The following is a 24,228-nucleotide window of genomic DNA, read 5'->3' as shown; positions in this document are numbered from 1 at the left end:
TATTTCAGTTAGATAGACATTCTTCATATCTTTCAAAGACTGCAGAATATGGCATTTAATGTTTTAATAACTTAGGGTTTTTCATGACAATGAGACACGTCTGCTCCTGGCAGCACCAATCTACTTCGAGATGAAGATGGGCATCGAAGAGGCTACTTATGGAGTTTGTTAGCCATTTGGGCAAGAAAATGCTCTTGCCTGGACTGTTGCATAAACTGGACATAAAGAACCCGCAGAGAGAGGACTGCTGAACTTGCCTAAAGGTGAGATGGTCTTTCGGGGTTCCTGAATCATGAAAGAGTCGGCGAGACGTTCTGCAGGACACAGCAGAAAGTGACTGAACTGTCTTTGGAATTTCCTGCTTCATGAAAAAGTCTGCTGGACACTATGGGCCTGTAGGCTGAAGATGGATGCCCCAACGGTACAGAGGAACTTTGGGTGACTGTCCAGGCAGCGAGTTGTCTCTGTTATTTCTAGAGTTTGAAAGTTGCATATGACTTGTTTACTTAGGTAATATTATATCCTTCTGGAGTCTTTGATGGAGTTGAAGAATAAATAGATAGTTATAGCTTTCCTTAGTTATGATAAAAGATAAAATAGATCTAAATATTGTAACTGTAATACTTGCTTGATAACTGTTTTGTTATATGTAATTTTGCTATGTTAAAGTTGAAGCCTTTCTTTTTTGTTTAAACAGAAAAAGGGGAAATGATGGAGGAGTGTCTATGTGTTACTTTCATTATTAATAAAGATACTGCCTTGGCCCTTTAAGAGAAAATTAGGTAGGTGGAGTAGACAGAACAGAATTGTGGGAACAAGGAAGTAGAGTTGGGGAGACGCTTCAGGCATTCGCCATAGTGAGTCTCCATGCTGCTGCTCTCCGAGATGGACGCAGGTTAAGATCTCTCCTGGTAAGCCACACCTCGTGGTGCTACCCAGATCACTAAATATGGGTTAAAGGAAGATGTGAGAATTAATCAATAAGAGGCTGAAACTATGGGCCAGGCAGTGTTTTAAAAGAATACAGTTTCCGTGTAATTATTTTGGGCAAAGCTAGCCGGGTGGCGGGACGCAGTCCCGCCGATTCACACTACAGAGCCATTTCCACGATCCGTCTGCTTTCTAAGAAGCTGCTTTTGGCTGTGATGATCAGCAGTGGTGGGTTTATTGTGTTCCTTGGCCCCACATTGTTCTAAAGCAGCTGAGTGACTGATGAGATGGCAAGAAACCAACTTAATTGAGAAGAAAAGGAAACTTGATTTTGACCATCCAGCAGGCACTTAATGCAACTTAATATTTAGTTGAGGTATTGAATAATAATAATTTCTAGATAGTTGCAGATTGGAACCTGTAGCACAATTAATAAAAACCTAGAGACAGAAATTGGGGATCAACCTAAAGATCAGAAAAGCCAAACAGTCAGCCACTGGCTCTTGCCTCTACCTCGGTCTGAAGTGGCGACCCTGCCTCCAGGAATCTCAGGATGAGACTGCGTGTGAGAGCTGTCTCCTCCTGTCTTCTATTCCTCTGTAGAGCAGGGATTAAAGGTGTGCACCACTACCACCTGGTTTCTATGGCAACTAGTGTGACTGCTGGGATTAAATGTGTGTGTCACCACGTCCTGGTCTGTAAGGCTGGCCAGTGTGACTGTTTTATTCTCTGGTCTTCAGGCAAGCTTCATTTATTAAAATGCAAATGGAATACTACTGCAGCAGACCACGCAGTGTAGTAGTGACTGCCCCTGAGGTGAGAATGCTCTGGTCATATTATAGTTTCTCTATTAATTATTTATACTTATTGGTTTTTTTTTGTTTTGTTTTTCAACACAGGGTTTCTGTGTGCAGCTTTGGAGCCTGTCCTGAAACTCGCTCTGTCGACCAAGCTGGTTTCTCAGACTCACAGAGATCCACCTGCCTCTGTCTCCCAGGTGCTGAGATGAAAGGCACACGCCATGATCACCCGGCAGCTTTGCTTGGAAGAACTCCAACCTAGCACAGGATTTGATAATTCAGAACTAGGAAGTAGTGTGAGATTGGCTTATGTGCTCAGAATAAATGGTGAACTTGAAAAGTCACTGGGAACAAGTATATTAAGCTATTTTTCCTAAGGAGAGAATCTGGAGTCGTGGAATGTAGACATCAGCAAGCAAGGGCCTTGGGGAACCTTTAATGGTGCCATCGTCTGACAGAGACTGAGACGTGGGAGGTTGAAGGAGTGAATGGATGAGTGCAAGTCGGGGTGAAAAGTTAGAATTTGGGTGTGTGTCCAGGTGTGCAAGGCATCACCATGGGCTCCAGTCAGATTCAGTCTATGGTTAACCAGAGAGGATAGAGGAGAATAGTGCAGAGTGACTTAGCCTCGGCTCTCCCCAGCTAAATCTCAAAATAAACAAGGCCTGTGACTGCATCTCTAGTTGGCCACTGCTCGTATGTATGAGTCCCGAGCTTCACCTCCAGTCAAGAAATGCTTTTCAGTGAGCAAAAGGAGTGCAGGTGCATGCTGGACAAAGAAAAGATGATGCTGAGGAGACTAAGCTTAAAGGAAATAGTCAAATAGGCTATTTTATTTCCTGAAACATAAAGAAGCCAAATACTCCAGAGCCTGGTAGTAGAAGTCTTGAGACGATGACTTGCTTCTCCCGAGAGCAGGGAGCATAGATTTCCCTGTGGTGGTGACGGTATGGGCTGCGTGGGTGAGCAGCCTCCCCAACAGATGTCTCCACCACGGAAGGCAGCAGTGCTTTAGCCAGCACCGCAGTACTCACTGGAGAGAGGCTGACACATCAGGCCTCCCTGAGCAGCTCTGTGTCCCCCCCCCCCCCCCCCCCCCGCCCGCTAGACTCGGCGGCCCAGTCAGAGAACAGTTGGTGCCATTGCGAGGTGTGTATTTCTCTCCATACAGGCAGCTTGTCTGGCTCACCATTGGTGCTGAGGTGACAGAGGGGGATTGGGCCTCTGTGCACCTGCACAGGCCACATTCTTTTTGCTATTGTTTCCCCACCCATTGCTAATTAACTCTAATAGGAGAGCCATCAAAAAGGCTGGAGAGTGGCTTGGAGGTTAAGAGCACTGGATGCTCTTCCAGAGGACAGGGGTTCGATTCTCAGTGCATAACTGTGTGTGACTCCAGTTTCAGGAGTGTATCACACACGTTTTTGGGTTCTGCAGGCGCCAGGCACACCGAGACATGCAGACAAAATACACATAAAATATTAAAATAATTTAAAAACTATTCTAGGACCCTAGCTGTGGAAGGGCTATTTCTTACCAATATTGAGGTGGTTGCAGCCCCCATATTCTGGACACAGTTCAAGACAGACAAAGCTGCAGGAAGCCACACATCAAGGGATTTGACTGCGGTTTTATCTGTGGATAAAATGTTTGGGGATATGATTTGTGAGAGGGAGAGGGGGAAGGGGGCGTTATCTATGTTTAGATGACGCAGGAGTGTTAGCTGAGGAGGGTAAGGCATCTGTTCTGTGAGATAACCAACCACCAGTGAGCAAAGGAGATTTGAGTGCCTCCAGGAGGGAGGGACAGTCAATGGAGCCATGTCCTTCAGAGGACTTGGTGAGAATGGCCAGAGCTGAGAATCCATGTGCTCAGCCCAGCTGCCTCTTTTCTCATGGCTGGGGAACCAAAGGAATCGGGAAGAGGTCGCTGCCTCCTGAGAACTAAGGGGTCATGAGGAACACAATCAAGGGACAGAAAAGTCGTGTATCTTTATAGTGACAGGAAGTGGTAAGTGATATAAAGAAAATTAAACTTAATGGCAGAATGCCATGGCAGGTGACTTGAGTCTAGAAAGAACAGGCACAGGTGACCTGTCTGTATGAACTGTGTGGGCAGCTGAGGGGAGCTGGGGAGAGCAGAGGGGAGCTGAGGGGAGCTGGGGAGAGCAGAGGGGAACTGAGGGGAGCTGGGGAGAGCAGAGGGGAACTGAGGGGAGCTGGGGAGAGTTGAGGGGAGCTGGGGAGAGCAGAGGGGATCTGAGGGGAGCTGGGGAGAGCAGAGGGGAACTGAGGGGAGCTGGGGAGGGCAGAGGGGAACTGAGGGGAGCTGGGGAGAGCAGAGGGGAACTGAGGGGAGCTGGGGAGAGCTGAGGGCAATCAGGGCACATTCTCAGCAGAGGATATGGCTGCTGCAAAAAGTCTGTAAGAACTTAGCATGTTTGAGAAGCCACTGGCATTGTGGGGGGCAGGTAATTAGGGGAACACTGGAGAGTGGGAGGAGATGGGACCCTGGAAGGAACCTAGGAGGGGGTGAGGTCACATGTAGCTTTGCAGCCTGTGTTTTGGTTGGGGTTTATTCTGAGTGTTATGGGAAGTTGCTTATGACTAGATGTGATACCACTGCATCGTGAAGATCCTCTAGGTGAAGGGCTGTCCCTAGGGAGCAAGATGAGAAGGAGTTTTAAATAACACATCGCCTTTTAGAGAGCCTCGTCTATCAACTTAATTAATTAGGATGCATTTTTTAGGTAAATAAAATGAGAGATTCAGTGTATACAGCATAATAAGAGAAAATAATTGTCTTAGAAGTGACACCCATGGCCACAGCAACTCTTATAAAGGAAAGCATTTTTATTGGGGCTGGCTTACAGTTTCAAGGGTCTGGTCCATCATTTGTCATGGCGGGAAGTATGGCGGTATGCAGGCTGACATGGTGCTGGAGAAGGAGCTGAGAGCCCTACGTCTTGATGAGCATATAGCAGAAGTAATCTGTATGTCACACTGAGCGTAGCTTGAGCATAGGAGTCCTCAAAGCTGGCCCTCCACAGTGACACACTTCCTCCAACAAGGCCACACCTCTCATTTAGTTCCACTCCTTACTGGGACCATTTTCTTTCAAACCACTGAAGTAATACTGAACATTGTTTTTGTCTCAGTTACATATGAGTATGTGTTGAAATATAAAATATTTACCAGATCACGGACCCAACAAAAACATTTATAGCATTGAGTTGGAGAGATGGCATTGGGTTTGCTACAGAGTCACCCCATTGTCTAGCAGAAGGTGGGGTACCCTGTGAGTGAGGCCACCGTTACAGGAGAAGGAGCAGGCATCCTCATCTGAAAAGCTTGCCCTGACAGCTGGATGGACAGAGTACTCAGGCAGGTGTGGCTGGGTGCAGGCTCGAAACCACGGTTTAGCATCGCGACAGGAAGAGCGGCTGGGCTTAAAAACACAAACCCACAGCTGACATATGTATATATTAACATGCTAGTGGAATTCCTATTGGAGAAAAGTCTTCACAGATTGAACAGCTGTTTCACATCTGTAATGGATGGTACCATAAACATCTGTTTCACATCTGTGATGGATGGTACCTTGTAAGTCTTCTTGAAGGCTGTTTCAAAGCTTTTATGATTCATAAAATCTGTGAACAACATTGTCTTCTAGATGAAGACATATAAGTAATAGGAATGTTTGGTGCTATAAAATACGAGCTTCTGATGGTTCTTAAAGTCCTTTCACTTTCTCTCAGAATATGATGAGGGTTTTGAGGATATTTTTAAAATGTATATCTTAGGGAAAACAAAACAATTTTGCCTATTATCTCTTAGACAAAAGGGAGGCAGGAGGCTCATGAGTTCAAGGCTAGCTTGTAGCTTACAAGGGGGCCCCTACCTCAAAAACTAAAATCAAAGACAGTCGAGCGAACCACACACCAAAGCGTGTGAGCAAGACTGCAGTAGCAGCAGTGTCCTGGGGCTCCTCCCCCAAGAAAACTTTGCCAAAAATAATATGTGGACAAATGACCTCTCTGAAAAATTCAGACTCTGATTGAGACTCTCCCGTACTCTGAGCTACGACACCCTCGCAGCGACTTCCACCACCCATGCAGTGCCAGGTCTTAGAGCCTTGCTGAGTTATCTCAGGTGTTTATCACCCCAGTTCATCCAAGCTGAGGTGGCTGGCTGTCAAGGAGAGGTGGTAAGGGCTGGGAGGAGCCGGGGGTGCTCCAGGTGCCTGGGTGGGGGTTCACTGAGCACTAGCCTGCATGCAGCTGCAGCATCTTATCACCAACCCAGGAGAGGACAGAGATGAAGCCTCAGATCCAGCGTGACCAACCATCTAATATCCCAACTTTCCAGGTAGCAAACAAGGGGTTGGCTTCTGTTTCATCCACCTCTCAGAGTATTAGGGACTCAGAATGGCCTAGATCTGTAGCAATTGCTAAGAAGAGAAAGAGAAGAGTAATGGAAATATGTGAGGTACCACAGAATCTGTCAGAAGTCAGCGTTTTCTCTTGTCTGAAGGAGAAAGAAGTCAACATGGATACAGAGAAGCCAGCATCATGCAAAGGAAGACAGTGGGGGGATGGGTTTACAAGGCATAGAAACCAAGTAACTGGAGCAGCCAACCTTCTACTATGGAGATAAAAATAAAAGGCATCAAAGGCAAAGAAGCAACAGGGAAAGACGAGCTGAACAAAGAACAAGTGTAGAAACTCATCCAAACAAAATGGACGTGGGTGATTTACATCTCAGGGAATCTAATACAGACCCTTAATGCGGCCAGGAGAGCTCGGATGAACAAAATGGGAACTGCCACAAAGAGGTGGACTTTTAAGAAATGCCAAGCAGAAGCCCCGGGCATGAAAGAAAACACTAGCTACACTGAAAATCTCATTGGAGGGCTTTAGCGCAGGTGAAACAAAAAGAAGAAAAAGCTAGTAAATTGAATACAGGTTATCAGAAATTACAAGATTATGGGATATTAACACGTAGAGTAGCATCTATGTTTATGAAGTCCAGGAGAGAAGAAGAGAGACAGAGACAGAGCAAGAAATGGAGAGAGAGAGACAGAGACAGAGACACAGAGAGACAGAGAGACTGAGCTATTGCTTCATAGATGAACAGAAAGAAATGTCCAGTTTCAAGATGCTCACCTAACTCCAAATAAGCCAAATCCAAGGAAATCCACATTGTAGTCCCATGGTCAGAAGAAGACAAAGTTGGAAGCAGCAATAGAAAAGCACACATAACAAACACAAGACACCATGAGACTATTAGAAATTGCCCAGCAGGAACCGTGCATGGCACGTGTTTAAAGTGTAAAAACACAAGGACACGGTGCTGTCAGAGCTACGCATCAGACATGAAGGAGACAAGCAGCAGCCGAGGAGGCTGTCCCTGTCATTCCTTGTAAGACCAAAAAGAAAAAAATGCTGCTGAGCAGCAGCACAGAAACACGAGGAAGTGCGGAAGGCAAGGACGGTAATAAACACGTAGACGGCCCCAGAATAGTAGTGGGTAAGAGTGGACAAGGTGGTAGGAAAATCACTTCATTCTAGTGTAAAGGACAAAAACCAAACACACTATAGACAGCTACACATCACGTTAATAAATGATACAAAGTATAATGTCAATAACACAAAGCGTGTGGGGGGAAGTAGAGGCGCATGATGAAGCTTGACTGAAGTCATGCGGCTTGAGATGGGCTATTAGAGCCGATACGTTTGACTACATGGTGACTACAAAGAATAGATCTATAGATACTTGCAGAAGAGGTGGAGGAACACAGCACACAGACATGAAGAAATCCACAAGACTCGAAGGAAGGACAGTAAGAGGAAAGGAAGGGGAGGACTGCCGAGTGCACAGAAAACAAATGACTTGCCGTGGCCTCTCAACTTCCCTAGCCATAATTTCTTTAAATAAAAGTGGGTTAAATTCTACAACCAAAAGGCATATAGTGGGCTGGGATATTTATTGATTGATTTGTTGCTTTTATTGAGCTCTACATTTTTCTCCTCTCCCCTCTTTTACTCTCCCTTCCCCTTCTACCCTCTCTCATGGTCCCCATGCTCCCAATTTACTCAGGAGATCTTGTCTTTTTTTACTTCCCTTGTAGATTAGATCCATGTATGTCTCTCTTGGGTCCTCTTTGTTGTCTAGGTTCTCTGGGGTTGTGAACTGTAGGCTGGTTTTTCTTTGCTTTATGTTTAAAAGCCACTTATGAGTGAGTACGTATGATATTTGTCTTTCTGGTTCTGGGTTGCCTCATTCAATGATGTTTTCTAGCTCCACCCATTTTCCTGCAAATTTCAAGATGTCATTATTTTTTCCCTGCTGTGTAGTACTCCATTGTGTAAATGTACCTCGTTTTCCTTATCCATTCTTTGGTCAAGGGCCATCTAGGTTGTTTCTAGGTTCTGGCTATGACAAATAATGCTGGGAACATAGTTGAGCACATGTCCTTGTGGTATGACTGAGCATCCTTTGGGTATATACCCAACAGCGGTATTGCTGGGTCTGGAGGAAGGTTGTTTCCTAATTTTCTGAGAAATCACCACAATGACATCCAAAGGGGTTGTACCAGTTTTTACTCCCACCAGTAATGTAGGAGTGTTCCTTATACCCCACATTCTTTCCAGCATAAGTTGTCATCAGTGTTTTTGATCTTGGGCGTCCTTACAGGTGTAAGATGGAATCTCAGAGTTGTTTTGATTTGCATTTCTCTGGTGGCTAAGGATGTAGAGCAATTACTTAAGTGTCTTTCAGCCATTTTAGATTCCTCTGTTGAGAGTTCTCTGTTTAGGTCTGTACCCCATCTTTTCATTTTGTTTTTCATTTTCATTTTTCATTTGTTCTTTTGATGACCAATTTCTTGAGTTCTTTGTATATTTTGGCGATCAGCTCTCTGTCCAATGTGGAGTTGGTGAAGATCTTTTCCCATTATGTAGGCTGCCATTTTGTCTTGTTGACCATGTCCTTTGCTTTACAGAAGCTTCTCAGTTTCATGAGGTCCCATTATTAATTGTTTCTCTCAGTCTGTGCTAGTGGAGTTATGTTTAGGAAGTAGTCTCCTATGCCAATGTATTCAAGTGTCCTTCCCACTTTCTCTTCTATGAGATTCAGTGTGGTTTGTTTTATGTTGAGGTCTTTGATTCATTTGAAGTTAAGTTTTATGTGTGGCAATAGATATGAATCTATTTTCATTCTTCTACATGTTAATATTCAGCACCATTTGTTGAATATGCTTTCTTTTTTCCATTTTGTATTTTTTGCTTCTTTATCAAAAATCAGGTGTTTGTAGGTATGTGGATTGATAACCGGGTCTTTGAGCAACAAGATCTACTCACTTAGGTTTGAGGTCACGGTAAGGTGGCAGTGAAGGGATCAGCAGAGAGGTGCTGCCCAGGTGATGCTGACAAGGTGTGTCAGGCAAGGAAGACTGTCGAAACTGTCAAGGGAGACAAGGATGCTACATGACAGAAGTGTTAGTTCTCCAGGGTAATTCACAATCATAGATATCTGTGCACCTGACATCAGAAAACTGAGGTTAAGCAGACACTGGCAGAAGTGGGTGGAGGAGAGCTGTCAGCAAGGAAGCATCCCTCTGATAAGCCACTTATGGGAAATGAGGGAAAGAGCCTGACATGGTGGTACAGGGAGCCTGGCGTGGCAGTGCAGGGAGCCTGGCGTGGCGGTGCAGAGAGCTTGGTGTGGTGGTGCAGGGAGCCTGGTGTGGTGGTGCAGGGAGCCTGGTGTGGTGGTGCAGGGAGCCTGGCATAGTGATACACATCTTTAATCTCAGCACTTGGGAAGCAGAGCTAGGTGGATGGATCTCTTGTGCTTTTGGGGCCAGCCTTATCTATATAGAGAGCTGCAAGCCAGCCAGAGCTACATAGAGAGACCCTGTCTGGAAATTAATAGGAAGAATAAATGGGAGTTCTACCATGTATGGCAGTGTAGATGGTCCCAGAGGACATTAGACTAAGTAAGCCATTGCTCACGGAGGACTGTGACTTCCAGACCCTCCTGACATGAAGTATCTGACATAGTTAAAGCCTACAGAAGCAGAGAGCAGAAAAGCAGTGGCTGCAGGCTGAGGGGAAGAGGAAATGAAGAGTTCTCAGCAGGTGTGAAGTGTCTATCACACGTGACAAGGAGCTTCCTGTCACTGCTGCATGGCGTCGTACCTGCGGCCAACAATACGTACACCGTATTTAACCGTGCTCTCCACGCTGTGCCTTACAGTACTGTACACGCTAACTAGCAATACCATACACATAAACACAGAGAACGTAGATCTCGGGCTGGAGACACAGCTCGCTGGCAGCATGCAGCTTAGCATGCATGCACAAGGCCCTGGTTTCAAGTTCACTTCCCAGTCCCAAATAAATTGGGCGTGTGCTGTGGACGTGTAATCCCAGCTCTAGGGAGGTAGAGGCAGGAGGACCAGAAGTTCCCAGCCACATAGGGAATTGGAGACCAGTCCGGGCTAAGATGAGATCCTGTCTGACAAGAACATTAGCTGTTTTAATGAGCACTGACGATCAATATTTAGGAGCGCAGATGTCAACATGACCCACTCACTGTTCTTGCTTCAGCGCTGTGACTCCTGGCCATAAGGGACAGTGGGTGCCTTGTCCGCAACTCTGAGGAGCGCGCCTGTCGCCTAGAGTGTGATGCCGAAAGCTCGTGTGGCCCTTCTTGCTTCTGATGTGATGAGGTGCTCTTGAAAAAAAAAAAATTATTGAGCTATGTATTTTTCTCCACTCCCCCCCTTCCCCTTCTTCCCTCTCCCACGATCCCCCTGCTCTCAATTTACTCGGGAGATCTTTTCTTTTTCTACTTCCCATGTAGATTAGATCCATGTATGTCTCTCTTGGGGTCCTCATTGTTGTCTAGGTTCTCTGGGATTGTGACTTGTAGGCTGGTTTTTTTTTGTTTGTTTTATGCCTAAAAGCCACTTATGAGTGAATACATGTGATATTTGTCTTTCTGGATCTGGGTTATCTCACTCAATATGATGTTTTCTAGATCCATCCATTTGCTTGCAAATTTCAAGATGTCATTTTTTCCTGCTGTGTCGTTCTCCGTTGTTAAATGTACCACATCTTCTTTGTCCATTCTAAAATGGCTGAAAAACACTTAAGGAATTGCTCAACATCCTTAGCCACCAGAGAAATGCAAATCAAAACAACTCTGAGATTCCATCTTACACCTGTAAGGACGCCCAAGATCAAAAACACTGATGACAACTTATGCTGGAGAGGTTGTGGGGACAAGGGAACACTCCTGCATTACTGGTGGGAATGCAAGCTGGTACAGCCCCTTTGGATGTCAGTGTGGCGATTTCTCAGAAAATTAGAACACAACCTACATCAAGACCCAGCAATACCACTTTTGGGTATATACCCAAAGGATGCTCAATCGTGCCACAAGGACATGTGCTCAATTATGTTCATAGCAGCTTTGTTTGTCATAGCCAGAACCTAGAAACAACCTAAATGCCCCTTCGACCAAAGAATGAGGTGCTCAAAATGCAGGCACACGGTGGGGTTCTAACTGCACACCAACCTTGGAGATGCCAGCAAGGGGCCCTGAACTGATGCTGGCCTCTTCCTGCTTTGATCTCGTCCCCACATAGACTATCCTGGCAGGTTAATGTTTGTACTCGAGCCAGGCTGTCTCTAGTAGCCACGGAACTGTCAGTGTGCCACACAGCAGTCTCGCTGGCTAGGGGAGAATGGGTGCCGAGTGCAAGGTGACACAGAATGAGGAGTGCCAAGGGCACAGGGAGGAAGCCTGACATCAAAGCGTTCGCGGTGGGAATAGCCAGTGAGTTTCCAGCTGGGTTGGGGGCGGGACTTCCTGTACTAATGCTGCCCATGCTTCCTATGATTGGCAGTCCAAAGGAGAATGATTAGGGTCTTGAAACAAACACTCGTCTGCCTCCACGCCCTCTCTCTGCACACGTCACCCAGCTCTTGATGCAGAACAGCCTCCAAGTGAGCTGCAGGTGTTACCGGTTGAGCGCGTGGGAAGCTGGTCAGGCCCGAGTCAAATAGGAATCCACGTGTTTGTCTGAGACAGCCCGAGTGAGGCCCGGGGTTACTCTATTTAAACGCCTGTGTTTTCACATGCTTTCGCTGTTCCCTGTGATCTCTAACGAAGTTAGAGCTCACCACAGTTTCTCAAAGCCACGCTTGATTGAAAAGCCACTGAAAGTTATGATTCGGTCTTGGGGTGTCTCGGTCTCTTTCTCTCTCCTTTACTTTTTAAAGACTTCAGCCAGAAGCAACTAGAGATCATTAAGCTGCTGCAAGATGCTGTCCACCAAGAGGAGGCTCCACCAAGACAGCTCAGGGCTGGGGGTGGGCTGGGGTGGGGAACACAGAGTCAGGGGTGTGGAGACCTCGGCAACATTAAACACTGGGGAAATTGTGAAGTTAAATTAAAAAAAAAAAAAAAAAAAAAAAGGAAATGTTCAGTTGTCCCAGGAGGCTGGCTGCAAGCCGTGAGTGGAGGAAGTGTGGGGTATAAAGAAGGCGGTGTCAGACAGCCCAGCGAAAGAGGGGAGTACAGAGAGCCATAACTTGCTTCTCAGGACTCTCTGGGGTGGAAGGAGCTGGGCGGGCTGAGCCCATGCAAACAGAATTGCAGAAGTGGAGCCCAGGCTTATCACTTCCCTGAGAAGAAAAGCACATTTCCAGTTAGCTTCCTGTGCGTGAGCTTAGTGCCTGGTGCCCTCCACGCTGCCCAAACCCAGACTGCCCCGAGCAGAAGCGACGCAGGTGGAGGACCAGGCTGTGACCTGTGGAAGAGCTGAGTCCCCGTGCCATAAACTAGGGAGTTCTGCAGAACCTGCAAACTGAAATCACCCAGCGCCACACTCAGCAGAAGACCAGGACCTGCCATGTAAGTAGCACGTTCCGCGCCAGTTCCTGCCGCCCAGGCTGGGGCAGGACCTCTGCCATTTTCCTGGAACCCAGCTGCTGGGTTACCCAGTGAACAGTTTAGGAAGCCGCGCGGTGGGATCTCATCGATCTCTGCCTCCTGCTAGGAACACGATGGCAATGTTAGTCTCCCTTGGCTTTGCTGAATGCGTCTATGGTTGTATTTCCTTTTAAAATGAAACAAAGTGGGGTTTAGCTCAGTGGCCACACATTGGCCTTGTTTGCAAGAGCATGAATTAATATTAAGCACGTGAAAATTGCTTTTAAAAATGTAACGTGTACCTAACATATTTGTGTATACGTGTGGATCTGTATGCACACTTTAGTCTTGGTTTTGTTTTGTTTCTGAGACAGGGTCTCACGGCGCAGCCCTGACTGATCTAAAACTCTTTGTAGACCTGGCTGGTTTCGAACTCACAGAGATCCATTAGCCTCTGGCTCCAGAGTACTGGGGTTAACGTCCATGGTCCACTATGCTCAGATCCACTTTACTTTTTGGTACTGGGGTATTTAGAATGTTTGGGTGTCAGCCAAGAGCATATGATAATTTACTAAATGTCATGTAAGGAGACAATTGTCAAATTACAAAGGTCAGGCTATGTATAAACCTGCTTTTTTCTAGACACGTGCAAGGGAAAATGGACGCTTCTTTATCTCACCTCTTATAGCTGCTTTTGTTCGCAAACTTCTTATTCTAGCACTATGGATCTTTTATAGAGCATCCCTGTGGGGGAAGAAGCTGACCCTAGGGTAAAAGTGCTCTGTCTGGGATTGTTGTGGATTCCTGTGCCTTTTCCCTCCATAGGTCTGAGGAAGTGGCTGAGGAGTTGGAGGAATTGCCTCGTTTTAGAATAGCGATGTTGTTGTGTATCTTATTGTTGCTGTCCTTTGCTTTCCGAACTCACTGGGTTTCAGTGTTTCCAAAAGCACTAAAAACCATATCTGAGAAGTCGCGAAGGCTAATGCTGTAATTGCTGGGGACCTTGAAGAAAGTCTTCTTGTGATCAGGGCTGCTGTGCCCAGTTTGGTGTAAGTCATGTCTCTCTTAGACCCCATGCTCAGAGCACTAACCCACTGGACACTTCTGTCTTGATGAAATCGATATTACAACCCACAGTTTTATGAGGGGGTGAGACTTCGTGCCCTCTCCTGCAATGGCTTCCTTGTAGTGTCTGTTCAGGAGAGTCGGCTGCTATAACTCATCCCAAAGTGGCCATGGTGGGGTTCCCACTGGTAATCATCCTCTAGCCCAGCCTGCGGGGACCGTTGGTTCGGATATCATTTAAGCTGTGCCCCTGGTTTGAGTGCATTTCTTCCCATGCCTGGATGACATGGGGACACTTCCTTCCTCCCCTGACCTGTGCTTAAGTGACCAGGATTCGTTAAACCCGCAGGTATTTGTACTTCTCCTCTCCAGAGAGGCACAGCTGCGGGGGTTTCACTTACGGCCATTTCCTCATATGAAGGTCTTTCTCAAAACCTGTTAAAATCAAACTTTTGGCCAAGAGGGAAGTTAGTTCACGTTTTCAAAATGTTCTGCACAGCAGGTAGACTTGGGACAACAACAAGGGAGGACAGTAGCCACACACACACATACACATACACACCCCTCACTGTCACAGAGGTCAGTAGCCACACACACACACACACACATACACACACACACACACACACACACACCCCACTGCCACAGAGGTCAGTAGCCACACACATCCCCCACCACCACCCATGCTGCTTGCGTTGTGAGTCAGACGCTTAAATTCTGAGTCGGAAAGAAAACTATTCAAATGTCCTCAGCTGTTCTGAAACTCTCCAGCTAGTTGAATAAATTAGCAAGTATTTTCTGACCCATCTCAAACCCATCTGCCAGCTGTGGGAAGCTGAGGTTGGTTTTTCCAAACGCTCAGACCAGCGATGACGAATGTGGACGAAGTAAAATTAGGAAGTCCTTGATAACATTTGCTGTGGCATCAGGCTGCCTGGCACATAAAGTGATTAAGGGCACACTTGACTCTGAGGGAGGAACCTTAGAGCTGTTAGCTGGCTTTGGTGGTGGCATATATATTTTCTTTTTAAATTATATTTATCTTTGTGGCCATCTGCATGTTTTCTTTCTTCTTTTATTATATATAAGTATCTTGTATTGATAGGCAATATTGGTTATCTGTTTCTTTGTTGTTATTTGTTTCTTATTTATTTTGTGTGTATTAGAATTTTCCCACATGCGTGTCTGAGCTCCATTTGTGTGTCTGTCACCTGAGGAGGCCAGAAGAGGGTACCGGATCCCCTGGAACTCGATTTACATATGTTTACTTATGGTTGTGTGTCATGTGCGTGCTGGGAATCAAACCCTGGTCCTCTGGAAGAGCAGCTAGTGCTCTTAACTGTTGAGCCATCTTTTCAGCCCCTCCTGTACTTTTTGGAGACGGGGTCTAATGTAGTCCAGGCCTGGAAATGGCTGTACAGCCAAAAATGACCTTGAATTCCTGCTCCCTAATCATCCTTGGTGTAGACCCTAGGATTGCAGGTTCATGTCGCCGTGGCTATACTGGATTATCAACAGGTATTTACTTGAAAAGGACATGTAAAGACATTCTTAGATGGAGGACACACATTCAGCGTGTGCAGGGCTTCTTATCTATAGGAAGCACAGACTAGAGCTAATCTGGGCTCTCACGCTGCCTCTTGACAGACCACAAGAGGATTGCCTGTAGGAACCGAAAAGTCCTGTGTTGCGGGGAGAGCCTGAGAAGGGCCGTCTCATTCATGAACAGTGTCTGCGTGTGGATGCCACAGGTTGGGAAGGCTTTCCGCACTGTCTCGTGGGAAACTGTTCCTGGTGTTTTTTTCATGTAGAGAGGGCAGCACTGGAGAGGGGTGTACCTGAGGACGATGACGGTCACATGACCTGAGACTAAAGGGATAGCAGCTGAAGGAAGAGGAGTCTGGGTGACAGACACACATCCAGATAAAAGGTGTAGAAAGAACGGCGGGCTGTGTTCCGCCACCCGGCTAGCTTTGCCCAAAATAATTACACGGAAACTGTATTCTTTTAAACACTGCCTGGCCCCTGGCCCGTTATCTGTAGCTTCTTATTGGTTGATTCTCGTATCTTGCTTTAACCCATATTTAGTAATTTATATAGCACCACGAGGGGTGGCTTACCAGAAGAGATCTTAACCTGCGTCCATCTCAGAGAGGAGAATCATGGCGACTCACTATGGCGACTGCCTGAAGCGTCTCCCCAACTCTTTCCCAGAATTCTGTTCTGTCTACTCCGCCTACCTAACTTTCTGTTCTCTTAAAGGGCCAAGGCAGTATCTTTATTAAAAATGAAAGTAACACATAGACACTCCTCCATCAAAAAGGCCCTGGGAATTAGGTGTGGGGTCCATGCATGTATTCCCAGTGCATGAAGTGGAGTCAAGACTAGCCTGGGCTACATAGCAGAACCCTGTCTCAAAACTAAACAAACAAAAGAGGCAAATGGTTGGGATGATGGTGAGACAGGAAACAAAGCCAAAGAGAGCTTGCTCAGCTGTTCTGATGGGGTAGAGGGCCAAGCTTTCCCAAATGAAGATACAGAGGTGGGATGGCTCAGGATATAGAAGCGCTTGCCACCAAGCCTACAATCTGAGTCTGAATCCCAGAACTAAGATAGTAGGAGAAAAAAAAACTAATTCCCACAAGATGTCCTCTGATCACCATATGCATGTAATAGTATGTGCCCATGTATGTGTGTGCACGCACGCACACACACACACAATGAATAAGTGTAAAGAATAGCACAGATATAGATGAGCTAATGCAGATGGTGTGGGATGTGGCTTAAGGGCCCCGGGCTGACATTTGCAAGAACAGCTGACAAAGCTGGACAAGTCACCCGATTGCTAGGAGCCAGTGTTGTGTCATGCCCGCACCCCCCGTGGAATGCGGCCTCTGAGAACTGCAAGGAGCAGAACACATGTGCCTCAGCAGCCAGGCTTGGCCACAGTTGGTGTGTGCGTTCTGCTGGAGCGGGCTTCCGGAATATCCCGTCCCTCCTCTGAAACTGGCCTGTGAGGAATGGCCTGCTCTCAGATGGGAAGCTCCTCTCGTCCCAGTTCATCTTTAAACAGGGTCGGGGCTGGAAGGGTTGGACTGTGACCTTCAGCAGAAAAGCCCCAAATCCGGTGTCTGCGAAGCAGGTGGCAGGAGCCTTTTCAACTCCCTCAACGTCCCTGCACCTGGGTAGTCCTCCCAGCCTCACAGAGCTCCCGAGTGGGGCCAGAATCTGTGTTTGCCTTCACAGCCCAGTGCTCCAGCTCCCCCCCACCCTTCCCCCGCACCTGACCAGTACTGCTGTCTTTCGGTGGCTCCAGCATTTCTACAGTTGCTTTTGTGCCTTTCTGGCATCCTTGGGCCTTCTGAAGGGAACGCCTGGTGGCCCATGTGCTCTCTCTCCCAGGCTACCAACACTGAAGAGTTCTCGGGGTATCCTCGTGACAGTGTTGCTTTCTTCCTAACATGTGGATCACATAAGCCTTGCATTATTTCTTTCTATTGTTTATTAGATTTCTTAGTATTTTATTATTTATTTATTTGTATGTGTATGTATGGTCACATGAGTGCAGATGTCCTTGAATGTATGGAGGAGGGTCCTCCTGGAGCTGAAGTTACAGGGAGTGTGCTGGGAACCCCGTGCAGACCTTCTGCAAGAGGAGGAAGCACTTGCAGTTATCGAAATGTTATTATTATTGTCATTATTGTTATTATTATATTTTTCTTTTATTTCTGAAATCATAATTACGTTATTTCCTCCTTCCCTTTCCCACCTCTAAACCAGCAGTTCTCAACCTGTGGGGCCCAACCCCCTTTCACAGGATTTGCCTAAACACAAGAAATTTACATTACAATTTATAACAGTAGCAAGATTACAGTTATGAAATAGTAACGAAAATAATTTCGTGGTTGGGATCCCCACACCATGAGGAACTGTATTTAAAGGTTTGCAGCATTAGGAAAGCTGAGAACCACTGCCCTAACCGCTCCCATGTACCAACAGCCACTTCCCTCTTTCTCATTCATTGTTGTTACGTGTGTGTGAGTGTATGTGTGAGTGTGTGTTTGAGTGTGAGTGTGTGTGTGAGTGGTGTGTGTGAGAGTGGTGTGTGTGTGAATGTGTGTGTGAGTGTGTGTTTGAGTGTGAGTGTGTGTGTGAGTGGTGTGTGTGTAAATGTGTGTGTGAATGTGTGTGTGAGTGTGTGTGTGAGTGGTGTGTGTGTGTGTGTGTGTGAATGTGTGTGTGAGTGTGTGAGTGTGTATGAGTGGTGTGTGTGTGTGTGTGTGTGTGTGTGTGAATTCAGTCACTCTCAGAGTCCAGAAGGCAGCACTGGATCCCTTTGAACCACTACAGTTGAAGGTGGTTTTGTACAGCTTGATACAGGTGCTTAGAACCAAGCTCAGGTCTTAGAGCAAACACACTGTACTCTATGTATGGGAGTTGTTTTCCCCTTTGCGATTCGGTCTTCCTCCTGCTCCTTCTCCTGCTCCTCCTCCTCCTCCTCCTCCTCCTCCTCCTCCTCACCTCGCCTTCTGGCCGTCACAGAACTCACGTAGACCCCTTTGGCCTTGAACTCACAGACCACCGGCCTCTACTTCTGAGTGCTGGGATCAAAGGTGTGTGCCATCAAGCCCAGCTCTCATTCGTGTGAATTTTTTATTCTCCTTCATGCAAAGTCATAAAAGTCATTTGGGCCTTAAATGTACGGATCAGCCAATTAGAAAATGCACCTGAAAACATGGAATTTCTGCCGGAAAGTTCCTCTAGCTGCCTCCCAGTGAGTGCCTACCTCTGGCCACGCCACAGTCAGTCAGCAGCTGTGAAGCCACCAAGACAGCTGTGCTGGGCTGGAACCAAGGGAAGCCAGAGGTGTCCTCCTCCCGTCTGTCGTCCGTCTCTCCCCAGGTTTGAGATTTGTCTGTGTTGTGTTTGCAGACAGCGTTATTTCAGTTGCTGGGCTGCCTTTGTCTCTATGAACATCCCACACACTGATTCTGTCTCTTATTAGAAATCTATAATATTTACCATTTTTAGTTGTGGATGAAGACACTGTGAAGGATTGTGCACAGGGCTTTGTGGAGACATGCTCACCATAAATACTCAAGAGTAGAATTACTGTCATAACTTAGTCTGAACTCTAATTTTTAAAAGGTCTACCAAGAGGCTGGAGCGGTGGTGCAGATGTGAAGAGCAATTATTGCTCTTTCAGAGAAGCAAAGTTTGGTTTCCACACGCACAGGGTAGTTCACAATCATCTGTAACTCCAGTTCCAGTGGACCTGGCACCCTCTTCTGGACTAGTCAGGTACTGCACTCATATGGTGCACATACATACAGGGAAGCAAAAGACTCATACGCGTAGGATAAACATGATAAATGCATTCCACTCTGTTCAGCATTTCAAACGCCTCCAGTTCAGAATGGGAGTCTGAGCCCCCTAACTCCATTCTTTGTAGTTTGGGCACTACTGATGTTATTAGTCTTAATTTGTCTTTGTAGATTACCATAATGTTGAGTGCTTTTTCTCGTGTTCTGACTGGTCATTCTTTCCTTTTTTTGAAGAGTTTATTTATTTATTAATAGATACACAAGTCATTAGATGAATAACTTCTGCAGCACAAATTCTAACTGTTCTTAATAAAAACCCAGAATCAGATATTAGGGGGTGAAAGCTGAGAGACCAGAGAAGCAGCACAGTCAGTCACTAGAGAGACCTTTTACCTCTACCAATGCTCAGACCAAAGGGGCGATCCTGTCCTCAGACTGCATCTCCAGGCTGCACGGAGCTCCTGTCTCCTCCTGCCTTATATTCCTCTCTCTGCCCTGCTATATCCCTTCCTGTCTCCACCTTCTTAGTGCTGGGCGTATGACTCCCATGTGTTGGTTCCTGGCTGCCCAGACCTGAATTAACCACACAGAAACTATATTAATTAAATCACTGCGTGACCCATTAGCTCTAGCTTCTTGTCATAAACAAAATATCACTTCAAGCTTCTATGCTCATGGATTTTGATTTAAAATTTTAATTAATTACTTATTTGTGGTACTGGGAATTGAACCCTTGTTGGTTTCACGGGTGCTGGTGTGAAGGCCATGGAGCAAAAACTCCCTCTGTGCTGCTCCCATCCTGCTGACCCCAAGCCTGGAGCCTCCAGTACACAGACACATGCCCAGCCCAACCCTGATTCAAATGTTTTTAGTTTACATGTGTGCTCACATGCATGAACACAGCATGCCTGTGGAGGTCAGGAGACAATTTTTGGGAGTCAGTTCTCTCAGCACCAAACTTGCACAGAAGTACCTATGCTCCCTGAGACATCTCACCAGCCCCCCAAGTCTTATTTTTTAATACCCAGAACATGAAGCTGGTTTTTTTTTTCAGTACTGTGTGTGAAGATGTTCATTGTAGGTGTGTGGCATCGTTGATATTGAACACTGCAGTTCTGAGAATAAGGTAGGCTTTTGATTTTCAGTCCTCAATTACATATACAGCTTCAGCCCAAATGTTACTGTCCTACCTTTTGAAAGCTACTTAGATCAGCTTCCCTCACTGCAGGGAACCTGAGACATCTGGTCACATCTTACAGCACAGCTGGCAGCCGCAGGAACAGTGGCCTTGTTTGCCTTGGTTCTTCTCGAAGCTTAAATGTCCTGGACTTTGCAGCTCTCCCTCTGCAGAAGAATGCAAAGTTGAATGCAAACAGGGGGGCCATCGTCTGGCTTTGTTTTGTCATATGGAAAATATGGAAATCACTGCTACCCGTTGTGCGCGCCATCTGTGGAAGTGAGTTCGCAGCTTGAATGCTTCACCGTAGACAGGCTGTATAGATGATGCCACTCTGCTCACATCCGGTATGCAGCAAGTACCGGGCCGGTAGTGCGGAGGGAATGCTGGGTTTGTATGCTGGAGCTATGCAGCCTCGAGAAACCCTATGGGAACTTCTGGAAGCATTGGCTGGCCACTGTTTGTAAACTGGGAGAAGATGTCTGTGTCTCCCAACAGTGAGCACAGTTGCACAAAGCTAAGAGGTCTCCAGGACACGGAGGCTTACACCCGTCAACCTAGCACTTGGTGGGGGGGTGGGGGGCGGGATGACGCTTTCAGAGTGTCTTCAGTGTGAGGCCATGCTGGGCCATACAGTGTTCAGGCCAGGCAAGACCCTGCACCCACCCCAAACAAAAATAAGAGTTCTGGGCTAGAGAAGGTTCAGTTGGCAAAGTGCTTGCTTTGCAAGTATAAGGACAGGAGTTCAAGCTCCAGAACTTCCGGTATAAAATCTGGGCACGGTCAAGCCCGTTTGTAATCCAAGCAGAGGTGGGGACAGGGGCTGGGAGGGAGACTGATGGAGGGCACTGGGTGTGGGGGGAGGGGCTGGAGAAGGGGACAGAGGATCTCACCAGTTTGTACACCAGCGAACATGGCCACCCTGGTGAGAGAACGCCAGGTTCAGTGAGAGACCTGTCTCAAAGCCTCAGGTAGGGAGTGAATCAGGAAAAGACGTGTTGTTCTCTGGTCTCTGCGTGCACACATGTGTGCTTACTGTAAGTGGGGCTTATTTCCCTATTCTCCGCTATGACCCAAAGAGTACTGGCTACCAACTAACATATTCCTCTGTAAAGAGGTGAATAGATATTTCTCCCAACTTCCATCATTTGAGGGATACAGCTTTAAGATCCCTGGAAACAGACTTTAGCTGTCAGGTGTGTAGATTTTAGACATTAGAAAGATGGTTTTTGTTTTGTATCATTTTAGTTTATTTGATTGTTTTCTTTTGTGGGTTTTTTCCTTGTTGTTGTTGTTTTGTTTTGCTTTTTGAGACAGGATTTCTCTGTGCTGTCCTGGCCGTCCTGGAACACACTCTCTAGACCAGGCTGGCCTGGAACTCAGAGATCTGCTGCCTCTGCCTCCTGAGGGCTGGGACTAAAGTTGTTAACTTTTATATAGCTTTTTGAGTTGGGGAGGGGGGGTCTCCCTATGTAGCCCAGGCTGGCCTAGAATTTGTCATCCTCCTGCCTCAGCTTCTCAAGTGCTTGGATTACAGGTATGCACCTCCGTGGCAACTTAGACATTTTTGAATATTTGTGAGGGTATTTTGACTACATATTTGTCTATGCACCACACCTGTGCCTGGTGCCCTCAGAAGCAGAAAAGAGCATTGGATCCCCTGGAACTGAGTTACAGATGGTTTGTGAGCTGTCACGTGGGTGCGGGGACCATGCCTGGGTCCTCTGTAAGAGCAGCGAGTGCTCTTAACCACTGAACATCTCCCCAGCCCCATGGAAAGACAATTTTAATTTCAGAGAGAAGTATGTTGAAGTGAGCACTGTCCTAGAGTCTGAACTTTGTAGTTGAGGAGTCATTGCCTCTATCCTGTGGGTATCCGTGTTCTCATAATCCAGTTATGATTTACCTAGAACCCCCAACTCTAGGGCTCCTTCAGAGCCTTAACGGGAAATTTCCACAGCAGTAGGAGTTTGGGTTAAATGACACCAACAGCAGCTTTGTTTTGTTTTCTATTTTCCATGCATGAGATGGAATACAAGCATCACACTTGTCAATGGTAGAAAAGTGTTATACCACTGAGCTACCCCCTCCACAGGTCTCTGATTTTCTATTTTCTTTTTAAATGTTTAAAAATTATTTTTGTGTGTGTGTGTGTGTGTGTAAACATACACATTTGTGTGCACACAAGGGCCAGAGTACTTGTGTGGAAATCAGAAGGCAGCTATCTGGAGTTGGTTCTCTGCTTTCCCCTTTATGAGGTTCTGAGGATTGCATGCAGACCACTAGGCTCCATGGTAAGTGCTCTTACCTACTGAGCAATCTTGTCGGCTGTTTTTCTGTTTGAGACTTGATAATTTAATAGGCCGTGTGCTTGTGCCGATATGATTAGATTTAAGTGCCCGCAAGCGACAGAGGTTAGTTGTTCTAGCCAGCTCTCCCGTCTGATCTGAGTATTTAACTTAGAATCCATTCTCAGAAGTCTGCATTCCCACCATCCACCTTTGAGGACCCCAAAGTATAGCCATGAAAGGGTTTCCAAGCAATGATAGAACCAGCGGGAAGAAGGGTGTAAACATGGTCAGACTGAGCTGGCTGCAAACTCTTCCTTCGTATGAGCTGTTGCGTTACACTGAAGGACTGCTCCGTTTGCCGTCTCAAGCCAAGACAAACACCAAAATCCACACTGATAGGTGCTTATTTGTGGTGGCGAAGATGGCTAATTCGGAGAGCTTCTGAGGCTAACTAGAAGAACACATAGAGAGTGCTCATGCTAGCAAGTAGTTCCCAACAGTTTCTGGACAGAGGAAGCATTCTCATTGGTGGTTTTGCCCAACTGTGTCTGTTAAGGGAGAGCCGGCTTTTCATGTTAGGACCCTCCTCTCTGATAGGACCAGCGTCCTCCAATCGCTGATCACAAGCTGAAATTCTGAGTACTTTCCAACAGGTTTTATTTATGTTTGTGTGCAAATGCGTACATGTGTGTGTTTGTGTATGTGCATGCACACATGTGTATGTGTGCACAAGTGTGCATGTGGGTACCGTGTATATGTTTGTGTGCATGTGTTTGTATGTGTGTGTGAGAGAGATGCCTTCCTCAATTTCTTTTCCACCTTGTTGTTTGAGACAAGTCTCACGTTGAACCAGGAGCTCCCTGTTGGGCCAGACAAGCACGCCAGCAAGTCCACCACGCCCACGTGCACTAGGACTGCATGTGTGCCACCACACCCATCACCCACATTTTCACATGGATGCTGAGCTTGGGTTCTCATGCCAGAGAGGCCAGTACTTTGCTGACGGAGCCGCCTCTCCAGCCTTGAATAGACTGCAGGGCTATTTTCCTCTTTTTCTTTTATTTGTTGAACTTCCAAACTGTTTGTTTCTTAAAATGTTAGTTAATTTTTAAATAAAAAAAAAAAACGATCCTATGTGTATGAGTGTTTTGCTCACGGGTGTGTATGTGCTCCACGCATGTGCGTGGTACCTGAGGCCTTTAGAGGAGGCCACTGGGTTCCGTGGAGCTGGAGTTACAGTTGAGTTGAGTGAGTGCTGGAGACTGACCCAGGTCCTCTGGAAGAGCAGTGGGCACATTTCACCAGTGAGTTCATTCCTGTGTGTCTGAACACTTGGATCCCTCAGAGCTGGCGTTAAAGGGGTTTATGGGATGTCCAGCTTTTCACGTGGGCGCTGGGATCCGAACTCCGCTCCTTCCGCTTGCACAGCAAGTGGCCTTAGCTGCTAATCCCTCGCTCAGCTCTCCCTTCAGATGACCCTAAAGTAGAATGTGTTTCTTTCCATTAGGAGCTTGGGGAATCTCCTCTTTTGTTCATAAACAAAGACTCTAAGGGAAGCGCGAGAAGGGCAGAAGAGAGAAAGGGTGATGTTTGTGTATAGCTCTTTCAGGACACACGATATAAATATAAACAAGATATAGACACCTTCAGGCAAATAAAGTCCCATAAATTAGGACAAGCACATAAAGTGTCCCGGCA

The 24,228-nt window shown here is 46.5% G+C and overlaps 1 protein-coding gene across 2 annotated transcripts in view; it reads left to right on the top strand.

The window, feature by feature from the left end:
• Nucleotides 1-12,325: 12,325 nt before the first annotated feature.
• Irag2 (inositol 1,4,5-triphosphate receptor associated 2) overlaps nucleotides 12,326-24,228 on the top strand; it is a 51,009-nt gene continuing 39,106 nt past the window's right edge. For both annotated transcript variants that reach the window (XM_038319221.1, XM_038319222.1), the window contains exon 1: nucleotides 12,326-12,655. The gene's annotated coding sequence lies outside the window, so the exon portion shown is untranslated. The remainder of the gene's footprint in view (nucleotides 12,656-24,228) is intronic.

This window comes from Arvicola amphibius, chromosome 2 (assembly GCF_903992535.2).
Source record: "Arvicola amphibius chromosome 2, mArvAmp1.2, whole genome shotgun sequence".
NCBI lineage: Eukaryota > Metazoa > Chordata > Mammalia > Rodentia > Cricetidae > Arvicola > Arvicola amphibius.
This window is presented reverse-complemented; position numbering and strand designations above follow the sequence as displayed.